The sequence below is a fragment of the Nanorana parkeri genome, unplaced genomic scaffold, assembly GCF_000935625.1.
Source record: "Nanorana parkeri isolate BGI_ZX_2015 unplaced genomic scaffold, ASM93562v1 scaffold2521, whole genome shotgun sequence".
Classification (NCBI taxonomy): domain Eukaryota; kingdom Metazoa; phylum Chordata; class Amphibia; order Anura; family Dicroglossidae; genus Nanorana; species Nanorana parkeri.
Genome location: NW_017308789.1, coordinates 7,415 through 13,182, shown reverse-complemented (window position 1 = coordinate 13,182; position 5,768 = coordinate 7,415). Strand labels below are relative to the sequence as shown.

Below are 5,768 nucleotides of genomic sequence, written 5' to 3'. Positions count from 1 at the left end.
TGGAGGGGGGGGGGGGGGGGATGACTAGGTAGGATTTTTAAGCAAGAAAGAAAAAGCACCTAAAAAGGTAAGCAGCATTTTTAAAATATTAGATGCAATGTGAATGGGAACCTGTAACAAGTATAAAGAAGGTATTATCCCAATCTGGCTTAAACAGTGGAAATACACTTTGTGCTGGTCACAGGCAGCTTAGATTTCACCCTGCAAGCACCACCCAGCTCGACAATCTATTGTCAGAAAGTATTTAAAAATTGACTGAGCTGGGTGGGAAATTATTGGCCAAATGGTGACTGCATCCTATCAGACATAGTGACTGTTTGGCAGCGCCATTGTATTTAGTCAGCCTCCGCACCCGTGGCTGCTGAATACAATAGCCGGCAGTGGAGAATCCTCCATCCACTATGAGGGAATCGATTGCTTTGATTGTTCAACCAATCTATGGCCAGCTATACTTGCAACAGGCTGCTAATGCAGGCACAGTATGGAGTTCCCTGAACACCCGGCATCCTTTGCAAACTAATTGTCAGAATTAAATGTTAACTTTGCAAAATAAAGATTTTCTACAAACAATTTAAAGTAATACAAAAACATACATGTATTAGCTTAAAAACATAACATTTAAAATAGAATTGGCCAAAAGCCAATAAAAACTTTGCCTTTGAAGCATAAACGCTCGTATATGTATATCACTTGGGGGCACATTTATAAAGCAGTCAATGTGACTTGCAAACATTCACAGCAGGTGATGCCACCTAATGCATGTGTTTTGAATGAGTAAAGGATTCAACTGTAGTGAATGTTTGGTAAAACTCAATTTCACAGCTTTATAAATATGCCCCTAGGTGTAAAAAAAACCTTGAGGTCACTCATTGTTGGTTAAAATCGGCCATACACCTTACAACCATCGAACGACTTTCGTTGTGCGATGGTTGTAAGGTCGTTGAAATTTCGTACAATCTGCCCATCTTGGACAGGCAGATCGTACTTGCGATCATCGCAAGCCCTCACCGCTGAGGGCAGGGCTTGCCAATGGTTGCAGTGCTGAGCGGGCAGTGTGCTCTTGCATGAGCATGATACCAACCCGCCGAAAATCCTACTATTTACAGCAGGTTTTCCAGCGTGCTAGGAAGACGAAAGTCGTGCGAGCGTACAGTAGATGCGGTCGCACGCTGCCTATACACCTGCCGATTATCTAAAAAAAAAAAAAAAAGCTTTTCACTAATGCAAACAAAACTTTAGCAAAAAAAAAGTTAAACTGCAGCTTCAGCAACTGAAACACATTGAAGATCACTGTATAAGAACAATCTCCTTATGTAACTCATCAGCCAATACACATTTTATGAACTGCTCAAGTTAAATGTTCAGACCTGAATGTGCTTCCTGGTTTATCGGACGAGACAAAGGGAGGATTCTTATCCTGTAGTTTGGGCTGCAGTTTGAGAACATATCCTGTAATAGCTGCCAAGTAAACACAAGCAGAAGAAATGTAGTCTTCCACAAAGATTCTGAAGACTAGAACTGGTCAGTGTAACCTGCAAATATGGATGGAAAACTTCAGATTGTTGGCACGGTACGTACATGTGGTATGAGACACAGTGTTGCTTTAGAGCAATCATATAAAGCTAGAGGGCACCGGTAGAGCCCTTCGATGGAAAAACACTAGTTTAAACGTCCCTTCTTCAAAATGGAATTCTGAGTAAAGTGAACCCAACTTTGACTTCCCCCCCACAGTAACCAAAATTATGTTACAAGAAAAGGGTTGAGGGAGGGGGGTCAAAAACTTGCCTTCTGTAAAGAAACTGACATTGGTCGTGCAATCACTGTAGAAGGCAGTGTTCAGGCAAAGCCACCAAATCAGCAGGGCTGCCTAAAAGGTTAACTAGGAACACAGCAAAATACAGTGGTACCTCGGTTCACAAACTTAATACGTTCCACGATTCTGGTGGCGAAGCGAATCAAACTGTGATCAGACCGTGATCTCGACTAGAGGAAGCCACAACCATGTGTCAGAGCAGGGAAGATAGTATAGGAACGTCACCAGCACACCAAAGACTTAAATGTTAATGAAAATCCATTTATTCATGTCAGTCAATACTCAAAGTATCACCAGATGATACTTTGAGTATTGACTGACATGAATAAATGAATTTTCACTGACATTTAAGTCTTTGTCGTGCTGGTGACGTTCCTATACTTATGCTGAACGCGGCGCCATCCGCGGCCACTGAGAGCACCATCAAATAACATTTGGGAATTCTGGTAAGGAGTGCTACAGGTCCTTGGACTTTAGAGCAGGGAAGATGGCTGTGGTTGTGTTCGTCACCCGATGTGGAGTTCGCGAACTAAAGCAAAATTTTGCCCAACTTCCTGTTCACGCACCGATTTTTTTGCGAACAGAAGCGTTCGTGGACCGAGGTACCACTGTACATAGTTGATATGGTTTGTTAAGTTCCTGCTTGAGCTACTCAAACCCATGATCCTTGCCATAGGCAGAGAGCAGGTCATCAGTGCCGCACCACTGGTTATGCAGCCCATAACCAGGGAGACATAGGAACGTTGTCACAAAAGACAAGGTTTGGCATTTCCCTCATCTTTTACTTGTTGATTTGACAATGTTGTTGCTGTTAAGCCGAAGTTTCGTAAAATGGTTAGACAGAAGCAGGAGCATAGATTTTGTTCCAAAAGCTACCACTGTGACCAGCAACTAAATGGGCAAAAATTAAGATGAGATCTGCCTGTCCCCAAAGTAACAACATTCTATCTGTACTGACTGTGACAATATCTTCGTTAGCTCAAAGCAACAATGGCGTGCGCCAAGCAAAAGCATTTTGTTCCAAATACAGATTACACAGTTGAATGGTCTTCATAAAAAGATATTTGCCCGGTAAAGTTCAATATGAGAAATGTGTGATGCCTGAATAAAAATATCTTAAGGTCTAATGAATCCAGTTGTCTACCAGAACACTATACTCACATAGCAACCAGCTGCCAGATTTAATTGCTAGAGCAGGTTGTCATTCAGTCAAGAACAGGGGAAGCAAACCCCCGGCCCTCCAGCTGTGGTGAAACTACAATGCCTCATGGGATTTGTAGTTCCACCACAGCTGAAGGGCCGGAGGTTTGCTACCCCTGGTCAAGTGGCTATATGTGAAGGCGGTGGACTGAGCGTAAGGCTGCCATTCCTGAACTCTTTTAAAAAACGGTAGATGACTTACCGCCATGCAAGTGCTCCAATGGTTTTTGAGTTGGTAACCTAAAACAAGTAAACAGGTAAGGCAAGTATTCATACTTCATTGACTACGGAATTGTTTTGCATCAGAGACTCAGACTCTTCAAGCCAAACTAAAACTTTTTTTTAAATCAACTAAATATTTTCTAGGTGCACCAAAGTTGTGCAAAGCATTCTAGTTTGTTTTCTTTAGAAAGCAGTCACACCCTGAGTAGAAAATCCTGTACTTGCCAGCGCGGTGATGCGAAGGACCCTTGCTGTTTGTGTGGAAGCAGTAGTGTCTCTGCAGAGGTATATCATGCCCAATGCCGAGTCAGACCTATAGCTGTGCAATCAGTAAAGCCCTTGCTCCATGCTGATTGGAAAGCTCCGCCTTTGACTCGGCAGCGGGCGTTGTTGGACCTCTGCAGACAGGCCACTGCTCCAACACAGAGAGCAAGGGTCCTTTTCTGCAGCATGTTGGCCGGACCCAGGCTTTTGTACTCAGTCTGTGGCTGCTTTTTAAAAATAAAACTTTGCAAGCCTTTAATGCTGATGCACCTGGAGTGTATTTAGCCGATTTACACTGAAACGTTCAACTGCGCTTTAAAACAAATTAGTTTAGCATGACAGACAAGCAAATATTTTAGGAGAGGTCAAGCATCACAGCCAATACATTCCCCTCAGTACAGACAGGGCCGGTGCTAGACTATTTTGCGCCCAAGGCAAGACCAGCTACTTGCACCCCCCAGCCTGCCTCCCAATCCCTCCCACCTCCCAAGTCTCCCGCCTTATAGCTTCTGCAGGCAACAAGTGGATGTAACCAGACAGGAGCAATAGCAAGACTGCTATTGGCTATTTTAATTTGAAATAGCCAGTAGCAGACTTCCTATTGAAACCCCACACATTGAGCACAGTAGTAGACGTGAGAGAGAAAGTCTCTCAGTTCCTCTGCTCATTGGTCGGGTGCAATAGACAGCCTGCTAATGGCTTTTGCAATTTGAAATAGACAGGGGGGCGCTGTGGGGGGGTTAGTGGTCGAGGCTGCGCCCTAGGCAGCAGTGCGCCCTAGGTGGCTGCCTAGTTTGCCTAATGGCAGCACCGGCTCTGAGTACAGATTTCCTTTTACACAGCTGGCTAGGGAAAGAGATGCTAAAATGGCAAAGTAATAACATTTCAGTTTTCCTTTTCTGGGTTAAAACATATATTTAAATGCCTTTTCTTGTATTTCTGGACAAAAGAGCAATGACAAAAAGGTCCAGATCTCAATTTCTTTCCCTCCTTATCTAGTGCAGGATATAGAGAAGAGAAAAACAAACCATTACTAACATGCAAGGTATTTTAGTCCTGATATTGATGAGCCACTCTTGAAGGAAGAGTTAAGTTTAGCAGAGTAGGCTTTGTGCAGAGACCAGGCTCTGAGTCACATTGTAGGAGGCCACCGTTTCAGACACATTATAGTCCAAGTCCTGCATGCTGATTTCATACAAGTGCAGCAAAGTTGTTGTTGACAACATGCCACTGCCAATGAACAGTTTTACAATTTCATGCTACAAAAAAAAAATATACATAAGCATTTTTTTTTATTCAGTAGATTGCTATTAGATTACACTGCTTTTTATAACAGAAAAGCCAACTCCGACTGAACCTCTACCCTCTGTGCAGATAGAACAGAGGGCACTTGGGTCAATCTGTCCCACACTTTGGCACGGTGGTCCATTTACATGGAACTACTGAACAGCAAAACAGGAGAAGTGGATAACTGTTTAATAAAAAAAAGTCGGGATGCATCGCAAAATAATTATAAAAATAATAATAAGTTAGTGTCAATGAACAAAAAGCACCAGGTTAACTTAAACAGGAGTCCACCTCCAGTTCCGGGAAAACTACGCTGTAAAAAAAGCAGTTAAGAGAACCAGGCACTGCATTTTTTTAAATATCATGGAATTCTGCTATATAGTCGATTTCCAAAGTTTTTCATTTTTGGATAGCGTGTAAGCTCTGTTGCTCATGCATCCCTCAATTCCTGTGTCAGTGACACGTCACATGGAATAAAGAAAAGGTCCTTCGCAGGAGCACAACAATGAAACACCTTTTTTCTGTAAGAGTAGGGAAGGGATAGGGCCTCCGGCAAGTTTGTGCAACCTTTGAAGTAACTTCCCTTCGCTATTAACCTCCCTGGCGGTATGATTATCTCAGTATTTTTTACTTTTGAATTTCTCGCCGGTTCCGCCCCCCTGCAATGCCGGCGCTCGCAGGGAAGGAACCCGGAAGACGCCCGAGTGTGGCTCGGGGTTACCGCTACAGAAAATGTACCCCCGAGCCACACGAGATTACCGCCAGGAAGGCACAAAACAGCACAAAATTGAGGGTTAATCTCCCTACTAGGGATGCCGACAACACAAACCTAACAGAGGTTCTAAAACAGGTCCGTCAAACTGGTTACTCTTTCATCGCAGCCCTTAGCTTGTCTTTACAGGCTTTTCTTCATGTCTGATGGGCTCTGCATTCCCATACAAGTTTATGGGAATGAAAAGCTGCTGGAAGCAGCTCAAATTCA

At 43.4% G+C, this 5,768-nt stretch overlaps 1 long non-coding RNA gene across 1 annotated transcript; it reads right to left on the bottom strand.

Moving 5' to 3' along the window:
• Window positions 1-1,767: 1,767 nt before the first annotated feature.
• Window positions 1,768-4,791, bottom strand: LOC108801838. The gene is made up of 3 exons (XR_001942171.1): window positions 4,778-4,791; window positions 3,885-3,890; window positions 1,768-1,863 (listed from the first exon to the last, which is right to left on the bottom strand). It is a non-coding gene; the product is annotated as an uncharacterized LOC108801838 (long non-coding RNA).
• Window positions 4,792-5,768: the final 977 nt, after the last annotated feature.